General features: G+C 38.0%; 2 protein-coding genes and 1 long non-coding RNA gene across 48 annotated transcripts in view; 1 reads left to right on the top strand and 2 right to left on the bottom strand.

Moving 5' to 3' along the window:
• The window catches only part of LOC121628724 (NACHT, LRR and PYD domains-containing protein 12-like), a 2,607,341-nt gene that overhangs the window by 680,271 nt on the left and 1,911,337 nt on the right, over positions 1 to 15,733 (top strand). The gene's annotated exons all lie outside the window — the stretch shown is intronic.
• The window catches only part of LOC121628726 (NACHT, LRR and PYD domains-containing protein 14-like), an 829,387-nt gene that overhangs the window by 268,972 nt on the left and 544,682 nt on the right, over positions 1 to 15,733 (bottom strand). The gene's annotated exons all lie outside the window — the stretch shown is intronic.
• On the bottom strand, positions 1,505 to 5,631 carry LOC121628772. Of its 2 annotated transcripts, XR_006008248.1 has the most exons (4): positions 4,306 to 4,925; positions 2,709 to 3,188; positions 2,356 to 2,602; positions 1,505 to 2,035 (listed from the first exon to the last, which is right to left on the bottom strand). It is a non-coding gene; the product is annotated as an uncharacterized LOC121628772 (long non-coding RNA). The 2 variants fall into 2 exon arrangements; XR_006008247.1 differs by lacking the exons at positions 1,505 to 2,035; positions 2,356 to 2,602 and adding an exon at positions 4,964 to 5,631 and having other exon boundaries at positions 2,615 to 3,188; positions 4,306 to 4,484.

Genomic DNA, 15,733 nt, shown 5'->3' with positions numbered 1-15,733 from the left:
ATTTTATCTTTTTTACCAGCACCTCTCCTGACATGTCAGCTGGAGCTTCTTTGCTGGGGAGCGGTTAATAAAGCCTGCCGCACACGAGAGCTATCTACTGAGCTAAAAGTCATTTGAGACTGTTTTCTCAGCAGAGAGCTCGCCGTGTGCGCCTCATTTTCGGCGAACTTTCTACCTCGCGAGGCCTTGAGGTGAAAACCAAACACGTTTGATATTTTTTGCCTCGCGAGGCGAAAAACTCACCGTGTGCGTGCTACGAAAGCTACGTGCTGAGGGCAGAAATTCAAGTGACCAATCAAGAAGCGCCCTCCGCTCACATGATTCCAAGATGGTAGCCCCCTCTTGTCAGAAATGAATGAAACGGAGACAGAGGTGGATATGGAGGAAATATTGCTACTCCTTCTGTTGATGAGGCGCCGCCGTCGCCGGCGTTCTACAGTTAGGAGAACATGGGTGAGGTCGTGGCTGCAAAAGAGGACAGGGCAAAGAGTTTATGCTAATCTTCTCCAAGAGATGCGACTCGAAGACCCAGAATCCTTCCGGCAATACCACCGCCTGGACAGAGAATCCTTCGAGAGGGTGTTGGAAATGGTGGGTCCATCGATCCGCAAAGTTGATACCACGATGCGACAGAATATCAGTCCCGGAGAGAGGCTTGCCATCACGCTCAGATTCCTGGCTACAGGTACGTTTTTTACAATGTAAATTACATTGCATGCAGGATGACTGTGGCTGGCCCTAGTTTACTATGTTTATATGTAGCTAGCTCTACTCAAAAGAATTATGTCAATTTTGTTAGAAAAAGCAAGGCCATCACAACTACATTATGCTTTCCTTCCCTTGGTATGACAATTGTGGTTTATATTGTAAAAGGTGATCTTGATTCATTGTAATTTCTGGTTAAGATTTTGATCCTGTGTCTTTGTAAAGCTCACAAGATTTTAATGTTTCTATATTTTAAGGTGAAACATTTCGAAGTCTGGCATTTCAATTCAGGATTGGAGAAAGGACAGTCTCAAATATTGTTGATGAGACATGCCAGGCATTGTACAGCACAATGAGGGAGCAGTATATGAAGGTAATGAATTGCATTTTATTCAAACACAACAGTATGCACTACAGATGCAACAATGTATTTAAATAATGCAGTTTACAAAAATAAATGCTCTATTAGCCTAATATGTTCCAAAAATAGAACAGTAGAATCACACATTAGGCATCTGTGAATGAAAGAAAACTGTTTATAAACATTCATTTCAAACAATGAACAGAATTGTAAACAATAACATGGACCTAGTCTTAATTTCTTTAGAGGTCTCAACTGTATCACACTGTTTAGGGAGGTTGACAAAAATCAAAAGACAAACAAAAGCTGAGGTGAGGAAAATAATACATGCACACTGACACTCACTGGTGAGGAGGCTGTGAAGTGGCACTGACACACACACACACACAAAAACTCAAAGTAAAAAATATAAACTTTGTATGTATTCACCTTATTCCGCCCGCCCACTTTCCATGCTCCGCTACTTCCGCATTTTGTCATACGACTTCAGGGGAAAAGAAAGCGAACTTCCGGTAATTTTCCGGTTAACAAACTATCACTGTAAACCAAAATAAAATAGAACATGGCACACAACGCTACTCCTTTGAAATGGGAACATACAAAGACGATGCTCAGAAGGTCGGATGGCATCACATTGCCATCACATTGCCTCATCCATCATTAATTTTATCATGGGAGGACGATCTGAGGAAGTGGCCGGCCGTAACGTATGGAGACATCTTCAATTACTTAGTCCTGTCATTAGGGGTTGACGGAGCTTCTATGAAAAACTATAAAAGTACTGAGGCATATCAGTATTTACATAGTGGAAAGGTAATAATAATTAATAATAATAAAGTAATAATTTTGAAGAATAGCTGTGGTCATTGACAGACAAATCTTCCCACTGTGTTTCCCCATCACAGTGTGTAGGTATGTCATCCTCATCCTCACAGTTCTCTACTGCGTTGCTGGCACCACCTGATGTACCTGTTGAAAAAACCACAACATTAAACATATTAACAAACTTGAACAAATAACTTAAGACAGATGGATTTAAGACTGTAACTACTCATCTTACTAGCATCTTACAGGTATAATGTCAGCAGTCAAAGTACGGTAAAGCTTTTGATATCTAATATTTAGTATATTCTACTTACCGGTGATTAGAATTTTAGTTTTGCGAATTTGCTGTATTTGGTGAATTACTCAACACCAATTTTTAAATATATTACAAGCACATATTTTCTTTTACATGAGTAACGTCATATTAACACGCTGCTGCCATGACCACCAACACGCTTGCTCACTTGAATCCGGCGGTAACCTCTTCAACACCCGACGTGGCTTCTTCACCGGAGCATCATAGCCGAGCCATTTCTCAGGATAAGGGTGCTCATCCGTTGGCTTGCCGTCCACGAAATGAAACGAACAAACGTATGGTCGCTTGGGTGGTCTCTTCAGGTTCAGCGCCTTTAGCCACAGCCTTAAATGCTCCTCATCTTTGGGAGGGGGGTGCAGGTTGTATGCTGCTCCACAACATTCCTCATCTCATTCCTGCACAACATTTGCAATGAAAATATTACAGTGTTTCATACACTTGGTCGTTGTCACCTGAGACATGATTTTGGTAAACAGGGTTGTGTGCTTGTTTGGGACCGACCCACTCATGTCGGGGATGAAATGGTTGTGGCTGGTGGTTAAACACTGGTGGTGGTCTTGGGCTGATGGGGTGTGTATTTTGGCCAAGTGTTCCCATTTGTGCCTGAAATAAAATATTATTAATATGGAATTGGGCCATGTTTCTAGTGTATGGATCAAACTCAGACAACGTTTGTGTGACATACCGACCAAATGCACAAACTGCATTATCTTCCACTGATTTTTTTTGTGCCTTGTTTCTCTGAGTAATTGACTCAGCCAACCCTTTTATCAACTGATATTCTTCAGCATCTCGTTGCCGTTTCAGATGGTTTGGTCGTATGATGGGTTGTTTTGTGAATTTGTGGGTAGATGTGCTTGTACTGCTTTCTCCATCAGCTTCACTTTCAAATACAGAAGATGTATCATTGGGGTCTTCACTTTGGCTATCATCTAGTACGTCAATGGTGTCCTCACTGCCAGCTGTATCAGATGGTGATGGCTGAAATTATTAAATTAAAAGCAAACATTAAATATCTCTTTTTTTTCAGGTCCCGACAACGACAGGTGAATGGATGGAAATTGCAAAGGAATTCAAGGAGAGGTGGAACTATCCTTGTTGCATCGGAGCAATTGATGGCAAACACATTGCCATCCAACAGCCAGAAAACAGTGGTTCAGAGTACTTCAACTACAAACATTTCTTCAGTGTTGTACTCTTAGCTCTTGTAAATGCAGATTACAAGTTCACATATGTAGATGTGGGGGCAACTGGTCGTGCAGGAGATGCTGGCATATTTGCAAACTCAGCATTAAAGAAAGCACTGAGTGAAAACTCCCTGAATTTGCCACCAGCTGAAGAGATAAATGGAATATCCACCAGCAAAATTAACTACCACATAGTTGGTGATGACGCATTCCCACTGTCACTAACACTGATGAAACCGTACCCACACAGAAACCTGGACCAGCCGAAACAAATTTTTAATTATCGGTTATCCAGGGCTAGACGGGTGGTCGAGAATGCATTTGGCATTCTCTCCAACAGGTTCAGGGTGTTTTTGACAACAATCAATCTCAGGCCTGATAAAGTGCAACAAGTCATTTTGGCTGCCTGTTGTCTACATAACTATATGGTGGAAAACAACAAGCTTTCCTACATCAGCATTTGTGATAGTGAAGACACTGCTAACCATACCCTGACTGCTGGAGCATGGAGGAATGATCCCCCCTTGACAGGACAGCAGCCAACCACTGATCGAAACCCCAAAGCTGATGCAAAATTACAAAGGCAGCTCCTTACTGACTATTTCAATTCTGACTATGGAGCTGTGCCGTGGCAGCATGACATGGTCAGTCAGTGATGGTATAAAGTAGACAGGAAATCAAAACTAAGGTAGTGGGAATTCAGTAGGATGAATCTAATGTCATTTGTCTCCAAAGAGCCCCCTATGTTTCTAGTTGGCAAAAATCAGTTGCCTTTTCTCCTCCAACAAGTCCAAAAGCTGATTAGACAGACACTGTACATTTCTTATTGTGAATCTTTCCAACTGTATTTTTTATGTACACATATGTTGCAATTTTGTGATTAATAAATACATTATTGAGGAAATACTTACCGTATCCAAGTTTGTTATTGTTGGCCGAGCAGCGATGTAGGGAGCAAGAAATTGCAGTTTTTCCGAAAGCCATTTGGAACGTTTGGTCAAGTGTTTCCTGGCACTTCCACTTGTTTGAGGTTTTCTGGCCTTGGTATAGCTGTTCCACAGCAATCTTATTTTTATTTTCACCCACTCCACTGAAAGAAATAGTTTTTTTTTTAAATGCACTGCATTTGTTATGAATACATCTCGTATTCGAATATCTAACAGGATTAATTACATCAGGTAAAGTACATTATGCACTGGACATCTTAATTGCAAGCCACAATGGAATTGTGGTTAAAAAGTAAATTGTATACCATGACTTAACAGTCAATTTACCCATCCTATCTATGCAGAATTACAATCATCACAGGAAATACAGACCATTCTATATACGAGTATAGCCTATTTCCACAAGCAAGTATGAGTGGTCTGGATAGGATTATTGATATGTATACCATGGTCAGTGTTAATTGTAATGCCAACTGGCATGTATTTTTCGTATATATGCATGTGTATTTCGGCAAGTCAAATTACAGTCATATAACACCGTACACAGGATGTTTCAAGCTCCCGGCTAATACGGGGCAGTTGGAAAACCTAGCTGGTACACATGACGTTGCACAGTTCGTACCTGTCTGGTCCAATCTTGCTGCCATCTCCTTGAATGCCTGCTCGCGCTTGTCCCTGTTGACAAGGTGACGACATATAAACAGGGATAGTCTAGCCACATTTCGACCAATTTATCTTCCAAAATGTAGTCATTGACAACGTCGCTGTGGGTCGCCATCTTGGAACCATGTGAGCGAATCATGTGAGCGGAGGGCGCTTCTTGATTGGTCACTTGAATTTCTGCCCTCAGCACGTAGCTTTCGTAGCACGCACACGGTGAGTTTTTTGCCTCGCGAGGCAAAAAATATCAAACGTGTTTGGTTTTCACCTCAAGGCCTCGGGGGAGTGATCTCAGGTCCGGGTTTTCTGCTTCAAGCTAGTGTGCCTCTAGAGGCCTTGAAGTAGAGTGCCTCTCTCTCTACTTCAAGCCGCCTCTTTTGGAGGATCGAGTCATGCAGATCAGGGATGTGGCTCTGTCTTTTCTGTCTTTACGACGTCCCTCTTGTACTCCTGGGTTGGTCGTGATTTGTGAGGAGGCGGGCCTTAAAACTCCCGCTGGAGCACGTTGGATCAAATAAAGACGGGGGGTGCCAAGATGGCCGAGTGAGTGGAAGCTCTCTGCCGAGCTCTGCACGAAAAGTTTTAGAACACGGTAAAAATGTGACTTTATGCCTGCTGACACTAACGACGCTCTAATGAACATATAATACAGCAGATGAAAACACAAACAGAAAGCAGAAAGAATGCCGAACCAGAAAGGAGGAAAAAGAGAACTGGGAAGTTCCAAAGCTAAGCTAACAACAGAGAGTGCTAACAACGTTAATGTTACACCCGGCAATGTGCTATTTGACAACTCCCATGATTATGCTGCCTCTACAGCGTCACTGGTTCTAACTGAAGAACAAATGGACGAGTGTCGCCTGCCCCAAAGAAGATGATGTATGCGCACAGCAATACTGAACCAGCTAGTCAAAACGAAATCATAAACAGTTTGTCTGCATTGATAAACGCAAGATCGGATAATATCGAGAGCATGGTGAAAGAGAACACACTCAAGATCGAAGGTCTCAAAAAAACAATAGACTTTGTATGTGGTGCCAAGTGTAAATATACAGTATAAAAGTTGTAGCTGACACATTTTCAATATTTATCTCACTTTTCTCACATTTAGCACATTTTTCCTACATTTTCCTACATTTAACATAACTTTTAACCACATGTATAATGGTCAAATAGAACATCTAAATCTAAATTTTAAATCCAAATCTAAATGTTATATGTTAAATCTAAATGTTTAAATCTAAATCTAAATGTTATATGTTATATCTAAATGTTAAATCTTATATCTAAATGTTAAATCTTATATCTAAATGTTGTTTAGAAAGTTAAAAATAAATATATGCATCTTACCATTAATGGTGTGAGTGGTTGGTTGGAAGTGTACTTTGAAGTGCAGCTCGTAAATGCAGAAAGACACTCACAGTAAAGACCTGTGTTTGTGTGTGTGTGCGTGCGAGCGAGTGTTTCCCTACTAGCGTATTGGTTGAGGTTAAAAGGGGCGGGGTTAATTACCATATATTCGAAACATTTAGGTTAAACATTTAGCTTTAGATATAAGATTTAACATTTAGATATAAGATTTAACATTTAGATTTAGATTTAAACATTTAGATTTAACATATAACATTTAGATTTAGATTTAAACATTTAGATTTAGATTTAAACATTTAGATTTAACATATAACATTTAGATTTAGATTTAAACATTTAGATTTAACATATAGCATTTAGATTTAGATTTAAAATTTAGATTTAAATGTTCTATTTGACCAATATGCATGTGGTTAAAAGTTATGTTAAATGTAGGAAAATGTCGGAAAAATGTGCTAAATGTGAGAAAAGTGAGATAAATAATAAAATGTGTCAGCTACAACTTTTATACTGAATTTTTACACTTGGCACCCCATAACTTTGTGTGTGCGGAAATGAAGGATGTCAAAAGTAAAGTGTGTCTGCTTGAAAAAAAGGTAAAAAGCGAAGAATGTCGAGTGGACTCCTGCCAGCAGGGATTATCCGAGTTGGAAAGATATTCTAGGAGATGGAATCTCAGGCTACATGGTGTCAAGGAGACGGAGAAAGAGGATATATGGAAAAAGGTGGTAGAAATATGTGAACATGTTATGCCAGAACAAAAAAACAAGCTACCTGATGCCATTGACACTGTACACCGACTTGGAGCTGTTGTGCCATAAAATGATCGTCTGCCAGAAACTGATTAAGAGTCGCGGGAGCGCGCACGCAGCCTCTAAATGCCGTGCCGCTCGGTTTCCCTCGGTGTCGCCAGACTGCAGCTGTTCGATTCGGCATCAACCCGTTGTAACTCACAATTTCACGTGACTTAATAGCCCAGCTGACATAAAAAGAACCCTGTGTTTTGTTAAACACTAGTGTTTAAACTGATTGATGGCAAAGTGCAGACGACGAGATGATTGGGAACGGTTTTTCAAAAATGTTGCTTCTTCACTACTCTGGCTGCCTTTTACGTTCAGTTAATATGATTTATGCATTTAATCACGAGTAAAGTGTCTTAAGAACTTATGTGCATTGCTATTAATAATTTTAGTATGGATGAATGCTATAATGAACTTGCTGAAAGGACAGCGGCCATAAATATATGGGTAGAGAACTCCAAAGGGTCTTTTATTTAATCAAAACTAATCTCTTGTCTAATTTAAAACAGCAAATAACTCTTCAGGGGCAACAAATAGGCCTCAATCACTTTTTGGGAAGGGAAAAAATGGCCATTCTTAGCCATGATTAGCCCAGAAAAAGCATAAAGGATGGTGGAATATTTAAAATGTGCTTTTATCTCATTAATAGTACTCTCTTTGATAGAATATGGTCATTTTAAACGTCTGTGAACTCTTCAGTGTTGACACAGAGGCTCTAATCAATTTCTGGCAAGGGAAAATGGCCATTATTAGCCATTATTAGCCCAGAAAAAGAATTGAGGATGGTGGAATATTAAAAATGGGCTTTTATCTAACCAATAGCACTCTCTTTGATAGAATAAGGTCATTTTAAACGTCTGTGAACTCTTCAGTGTTGACACAGAGGCTCTAAGCAATTTTTGGCAAGGGAAAATGGCCATTATTAGCCATTATTAGCCCAGAAAAAGCATTGAGGATGGTGGAATATTAAAAATGGGATTTAAGCTAACCAATAGTACTCTCTTTGATAGAATAAGGTCATTTTAAACATCTGTGAACTCTTCAGTGTTGACACAGAGGCTTTAATCACTTTTTGGCAAGGGGAAAATGGCCATTATTAGCCATTATTAGCCCAGAAAAAGAATTGAGGATGGTGGAATATTAAAAATGGGCTTTTATCTAACCAATAGTACTCTCTTTGATAGAATAAGGTCATTTTAAACGTCTGTGAACTCTTCAGTGGTGACACAGAGGCTCTAATCAATTTTTGGCAAGGGAAAATGGCCATTATTAGCCATTATTAGCCCAGAAAAAGCATTGAGGATGGTGGAATATTAAAAATGGGCTTTTATCTAACCAATAGCACTCTCTTTGATAGAATAAGGCCATTTTAAACATCTGTGAACTCTTCAGTGTTGACACAGAGGCTTTAATCACTTTTTGGCAAGGGAAAAATGGCCATTATTAGCCATTATTAGCCCAGAAAAAGCATTGAGGATGGTGGAATATTAAAAATGGGCTTTTATCTAACCAATAGCACTCTCTTTGATAGAATAAGGTCATTTTAAACGTCTGTGAACTCTTCAGTGGTGACACAGAGGCTCTAATCAATTTTTGGCAAGGGAAAATGGCCATTATTAGCCATTATTAGCCCAGAAAAAGCATTGAGGATGGTGGAATATTAAAAATGGGCTTTTATCTAACCAATAGTACTCTCTTTGATAGAATAAGGTCATTTTAAACGTCTGTGAACTCTTCAGTGTTGACACAGAGGCTCTAATCAATTTTTGGCAAGGGAAAATGGCCATTATTAGCCATTATTAGCCCAGAAAAAGCATTGAGGATGGTGGAATATTAAAAATGGGATTTAAGCTAACCAATAGTACTCTCTTTGATAGAATAAGGTCATTTTAAACATCTGTGAACTCTTCAGTGTCGACACAGAGGCTTTAATCACTTTTTGGCAAGGGGAAAAATGGCCATTATTAGCCATTATTAGCCCAGAAAAAGAATTGAGGATGGTGGAATATTAAAAATGGGCTTTTATCTAACCAATAGCACTCTCTTTGATAGAATAAGGTCATTTTAAACGTCTGTGAACTCTTCAGTGTTGACACAGAGGCTCTAATCAATTTTTGGCAAGGGAAAATGGCCATTATTAGCCATTATTAGCCCAGAAAAAGCATTGAGGATGGTGGAATATTAAAAATGGGATTTAAGCTAACCAATAGTACTCTCTTTGATAGAATAAGGTCATTTTAAACGTCTGTGAACTCTTCAGTGTTGACACAGAGGCTCTAATCAATTTTTGGCAAGGGAAAATGGCCATTATTAGCCATTATTAGCCCAGAAAAAGCATTGAGGATGGTGGAATATTAAAAATGGGCTTTTATCTAACCAATAGCACTCTCTTTGATAGAATAAGGTCATTTTAAACGTCTGTGAACTCTTCAGTGTAGACACAGAGGCTCTAAGCAATTTTTGGCAAGGGAAAATGGCCATTATTAGCCATTATTAGCCCAGAAAAAGCATTGAGGATGGTGGAATATTAAAAATGGGATTTAAGCTAACCAATAGTACTCTCTTTGATAGAATAAGGTCATTTTAAACATCTGTGAACTCTTCAGTGTTGACACAGAGGCTTTAATCACTTTTTGGCAAGGGGAAAATGGCCATTATTAGCCATTATTAGCCCAGAAAAAGAATTGAGGATGGTGGAATATTAAAAATGGGCTTTTATCTAACCAATAGTACTCTCTTTGATAGAATAAGGTCATTTTAAACATCTGTGAACTCTTCAGTGTTGACACAGAGGCTTTAATCACTTTTTGGCAAGGGAAAAATGGCCATTATTAGCCATTATTAGCCCAGAAAAAGCATTGAGGATGGTGGAATATTAAAAATGGACTTTTATCTAACCAATAGCACTCTCTTTGATAGAATAAGGTCATTTTAAACATCTGTGAACTCTTCAGTGTTGACACAGAGGCTCTAATCAATTTTTGGCAAGGGAAAATGGCCATTATTAGCCATTATTAGCCCAGAAAAAGCATTGAGGATGGTGGAATATTAAAAATGGGATTTAAGCTAACCAATAGTACTCTCTTTGATAGAATAAGGTCATTTTAAACATCTGTGAACTCTTCAGTGTTGACACAGAGGCTTTAATCACTTTTTGGCAAGGGAAAAATGGCCATTATTAGCCATTATTAGCCCAGAAAAAGCATTGAGGATGGTGGAATATTAAAAATGGGCTTTTATCTAACCAATAGCACTCTCTTTGATAGAATAAGGTCATTTTAAACATCTGTGAACTCTTCAGTGTTGACACAGAGGCTCTAATCAATTTTTGGCAAGGGAAAATGGCCATTATTAGCCATTATTAGCCCAGAAAAAGCATTGAGGATGGTGGAATATTAAAAATGGGCTTTTATCTAACCAATAGCACTCTCTTTGATAGAATAAGGTCATTTTAAACATCTGTGAACTCTTCAGTGTTGACACAGAGGCTTTAATCACTTTTTGGCAAGGGAAAAATGGCCATTATTAGCCATTATTAGCCCAGAAAAAGAATTGAGGATGGTGGAATATTAAAAATGGGCTTTTATCTAACCAATAGTACTCTCTTTGATAGAATAAGGTCATTTTAAACATCTGTGAACTCTTCAGTGTTGACACAGAGGCTTTAATCACTTTTTGGCAAGGGGAAAATGGCCATTATTAGCCATTATTAGCCCAGAAAAAGAATTGAGGATGGTGGAATATTAAAAATGGGCTTTTATCTAACCAATAGTACTCTCTTTGATAGAATAAGGTCATTTTAAACGTCTGTGAACTCTTCAGTGGTGACACAGAGGCTCTAATCAATTTTTGGCAAGGGAAAATGGCCATTATTAGCCATTATTAGCCCAGAAAAAGCATTGAGGATGGTGGAATATTAAAAATGGGCTTTTATCTAACCAATAGCACTCTCTTTGATAGAATAAGGCCATTTTAAACATCTGTGAACTCTTCAGTGTTGACACAGAGGCTTTAATCACTTTTTGGCAAGGGAAAAATGGCCATTATTAGCCATTATTAGCCCAGAAAAAGCATTGAGGATGGTGGAATATTAAAAATGGGCTTTTATCTAACCAATAGCACTCTCTTTGATAGAATAAGGTCATTTTAAACGTCTGTGAACTCTTCAGTGTTGACACAGAGGCTCTAATCAATTTTTGGCAAGGGAAAATGGCCATTATTAGCCATTATTAGCCCAGAAAAAGCATTGAGGATGGTGGAATATTAAAAATGGGCTTTTATCTAACCAATAGTACTCTCTTTGATAGAATAAGGTCATTTTAAACGTCTGTGAACTCTTCAGTGTTGACACAGAGGCTCTAATCAATTTTTGGCAAGGGAAAATGGCCATTATTAGCCATTATTAGCCCAGAAAAAGCATTGAGGATGGTGGAATATTAAAAATGGGATTTAAGCTAACCAATAGTACTCTCTTTGATAGAATAAGGTCATTTTAAACATCTGTGAACTCTTCAGTGTCGACACAGAGGCTTTAATCACTTTTTGGCAAGGGGAAAATGGCCATTATTAGCCATTATTAGCCCAGAAAAAGAATTGAGGATGGTGGAATATTAAAAATGGGCTTTTATCTAACCAATAGCACTCTCTTTGATAGAATAAGGTCATTTTAAACGTCTGTGAACTCTTCAGTGTTGACACAGAGGCTCTAATCAATTTTTGGCAAGGGAAAATGGCCATTATTAGCCATTATTAGCCCAGAAAAAGCATTGAGGATGGTGGAATATTAAAAATGGGATTTAAGCTAACCAATAGTACTCTCTTTGATAGAATAAGGTCATTTTAAACGTCTGTGAACTCTTCAGTGTTGACACAGAGGCTCTAATCAATTTTTGGCAAGGGAAAATGGCCATTATTAGCCATTATTAGCCCAGAAAAAGCATTGAGGATGGTGGAATATTAAAAATGGGCTTTTATCTAACCAATAGCACTCTCTTTGATAGAATAAGGTCATTTTAAACGTCTGTGAACTCTTCAGTGTTGACACAGAGGCTCTAAGCAATTTTTGGCAAGGGAAAATGGCCATTATTAGCCATTATTAGCCCAGAAAAAGCATTGAGGATGGTGGAATATTAAAAATGGGATTTAAGCTAACCAATAGTACTCTCTTTTATAGAATAAGGTCATTTTAAACATCTGTGAACTCTTCAGTGTTGACACAGAGGCTTTAATCACTTTTTGGCAAGGGGAAAATGGCCATTATTAGCCATTATTAGCCCAGAAAAAGAATTGAGGATGGTGGAATATTAAAAATGGGCTTTTATCTAACCAATAGTACTCTCTTTGATAGAATAAGGTCATTTTAAACATCTGTGAACTCTTCAGTGTTGACACAGAGGCTTTAATCACTTTTTGGCAAGGGAAAAATGGCCATTATTAGCCATTATTAGCCCAGAAAAAGCATTGAGGATGGTGGAATATTAAAAATGGACTTTTATCTAACCAATAGCACTCTCTTTGATAGAATAAGGTCATTTTAAACATCTGTGAACTCTTCAGTGTTGACACAGAGGCTCTAATCAATTTTTGGCAAGGGAAAATGGCCATTATTAGCCATTATTAGCCCAGAAAAAGCATTGAGGATGGTGGAATATTAAAAATGGGATTTAAGCTAACCAATAGTACTCTCTTTGATAGAATAAGGTCATTTTAAACATCTGTGAACTCTTCAGTGTTGACACAGAGGCTTTAATCACTTTTTGGCAAGGGAAAAATGGCCATTATTAGCCATTATTAGCCCAGAAAAAGAATTGAGGATGGTGGAATATTAAAAATGGGCTTTTATCTAACCAATAGCACTCTCTTTGATAGAATAAGGTCATTTTAAACATCTGTGAACTCTTCAGTGTTGACACAGAGGCTCTAATCAATTTTTGGCAAGGGAAAATGGCCATTATTAGCCATTATTAGCCCAGAAAAAGAATTGAGGATGGTGGAATATTAAAAATGGGCTTTTATCTAACCAATAGCACTCTCTTTGATAGAATAAGGTCATTTTAAACGTCTGTGAACTCTTCAGTGTTGACACAGAGGCTTTAATCACTTTTTGGCAAGGGAAAAATGGCCATTATTAGCCATTATTAGCCCAGAAAAAGAATTGAGGATGGTGGAATATTAAAAATGGGCTTTTATCTAACCAATAGCACTCTCTTTGATAGAATAAGGTCATTTTAAACGTCTGTGAACTCTTCAGTGTTGACACAGAGGCTCTAATCAATTTTTGGCAAGGGAAAATGGCCATTATTAGCCATTATTAGCCCAGAAAAAGCATTGAGGATGGTGGAATATTAAAAATGGGCTTTTATCTAACCAATAGCACTCTCTTTGATAGAATAAGGTCATTTTAAACATCTGTGAACTCTTCAGTGTTGACACAGAGGCTTTAATCACTTTTTGGCAAGGGAAAAATGGCCATTATTAGCCATTATTAGCCCAGAAAAAGAATTGAGGATGGTGGAATATTAAAAATGGGCTTTTATCTAACCAATAGCACTCTCTTTGATAGAATAAGGTCATTTTAAACGTCTGTGAACTCTTCAGTGTTGACACAGAGGCTCTAATCAATTTTTGGCAAGGGAAAATGGCCATTATTAGCCATTATTAGCCCAGAAAAAGCATTGAGGATGGTGGAATATTAAAAATGGGCTTTTATCTAACCAATAGCACTCTCTTTGATAGAATAAGGTCATTTTAAACGTCTGTGAACTCTTCAGTGTTGACACAGAGGCTCTAATCAATTTTTGGCAAGGGAAAATGGCCATTATTAGCCATTATTAGCCCAGAAAAGCATTGAGGATGGTGGAATATTAAAAATGGGCTTTTATCTAACCAATAGCACTCTCTTTGATAGAATAAGGTCATTTTAAACATCTGTGAACTCTTCAGTGTTGACACAGAGGCTTTAATCACTTTTTGGCAAGGGAAAAATGGCCATTATTAGCCATTATTAGCCCAGAAAAAGAATTGAGGATGGTGGAATATTAAAAATGGGCTTTTATCTAACCAATAGCACTCTCTTTGATAGAATAAGGTCATTTTAAATGTCTGTGAACTCTTCAGTGGTGACACAGAGGCTCTAATCAATTTTTGGCAAGGGAAAATGGCCATTATTAGCCATTATTAGCCCAGAAAAAGCATTGAGGATGGTGGAATATTAAAAATGGGCTTTTATCTAACCAATAGCACTCTCTTTGATAGAATAAGGTCATTTTAAACGTCTGTGAACTCTTCAGTGTTGACACAGAGGCTCTAATCAATTTTTGGCAAGGGAAAATGGCCATTATTAGCCATTATTAGCCCAGAAAAAGCATTGAGGATGGTGGAATATTAAAAATGGGATTTAAGCTAACCAATAGTACTCTCTTTGATAGAATAAGGTCATTTTAAACATCTGTGAACTCTTCAGTGTTGACACAGAGGCTTTAATCACTTTTTGGCAAGGGAAAAATGGCCATTATTAGCCATTATTAGCCCAGAAAAAGCATTGAGGATGGTGGAATATTAAAAATGGGCTTTTATCTAACCAATAGCACTCTCTTTGATAGAATAAGGTCATTTTAAACATCTGTGAACTCTTCAGTGTTGACACAGAGGCTCTAATCAATTTTTGGCAAGGGAAAATGGCCATTATTAGCCATTATTAGCCCAGAAAAAGCATTGAGGATGGTGGAATATTAAAAATGGGCTTTTATCTAACCAATAGCACTCTCTTTGATAGAATAAGGTCATTTTAAACGTCTGTGAACTCTTCAGTGTTGACACAGAGGCTTTAATCACTTTTTGGCAAGGGAAAAATGGCCATTATTAGCCATTATTAGCCCAGAAAAAGAATTGAGGATGGTGGAATATTAAAAATGGGCTTTTATCTAACCAATAGCACTCTCTTTGATAGAATAAGGTAATTTTAAACGTCTGTGAACTCTTCAGTGTTGACACAGAGGCTCTAATCAATTTTTGGCAAGGGAAAATGGCCATTATTAGCCATTATTAGCCCAGAAAAAGCATTGAGGATGGTGGAATATTAAAAATGGGCTTTTATCTAACCAATAGCACTCTCTTTGATAGAATAAGGTCATTTTAAACATCTGTGAACTCTTCAGTGTTGACACAGAGGCTTTAATCACTTTTTGGCAAGGGAAAAATGGCCATTATTAGCCATTATTAGCCCAGAAAAAGAATTGAGGATGGTGGAATATTAAAAATGGGCTTTTATCTAACCAATAGCACTCTCTTTGATAGAATAAGGTCATTTTAAACGTCTGTGAACTCTTCAGTGTTGACACAGAGGCTCTAATCAATTTTTGGCAAGGGAAAATGGCCATTATTAGCCATTATTAGCCCAGAAAAAGCATTGAGGATGGTGGAATATTAAAAATGGGCTTTTATCTAACCAATAGCACTCTCTTTGATAGAATAAGGTCATTTTAAACGTCTGTGAACTCTTCAGTGTTGACACAGAGGCTCTAATCAATTTTTGGCAAGGGAAAATGGCCATTATTAGCCAT

Source organism: Melanotaenia boesemani, chromosome 18, assembly GCF_017639745.1.
Source record: "Melanotaenia boesemani isolate fMelBoe1 chromosome 18, fMelBoe1.pri, whole genome shotgun sequence".
In the NCBI taxonomy this organism is placed as follows: Eukaryota; Metazoa; Chordata; class Actinopteri; order Atheriniformes; family Melanotaeniidae; genus Melanotaenia; species Melanotaenia boesemani.
Note: the sequence above shows the minus strand (reverse complement) of the source record. Positions and strands in the feature narration are given on the sequence as shown.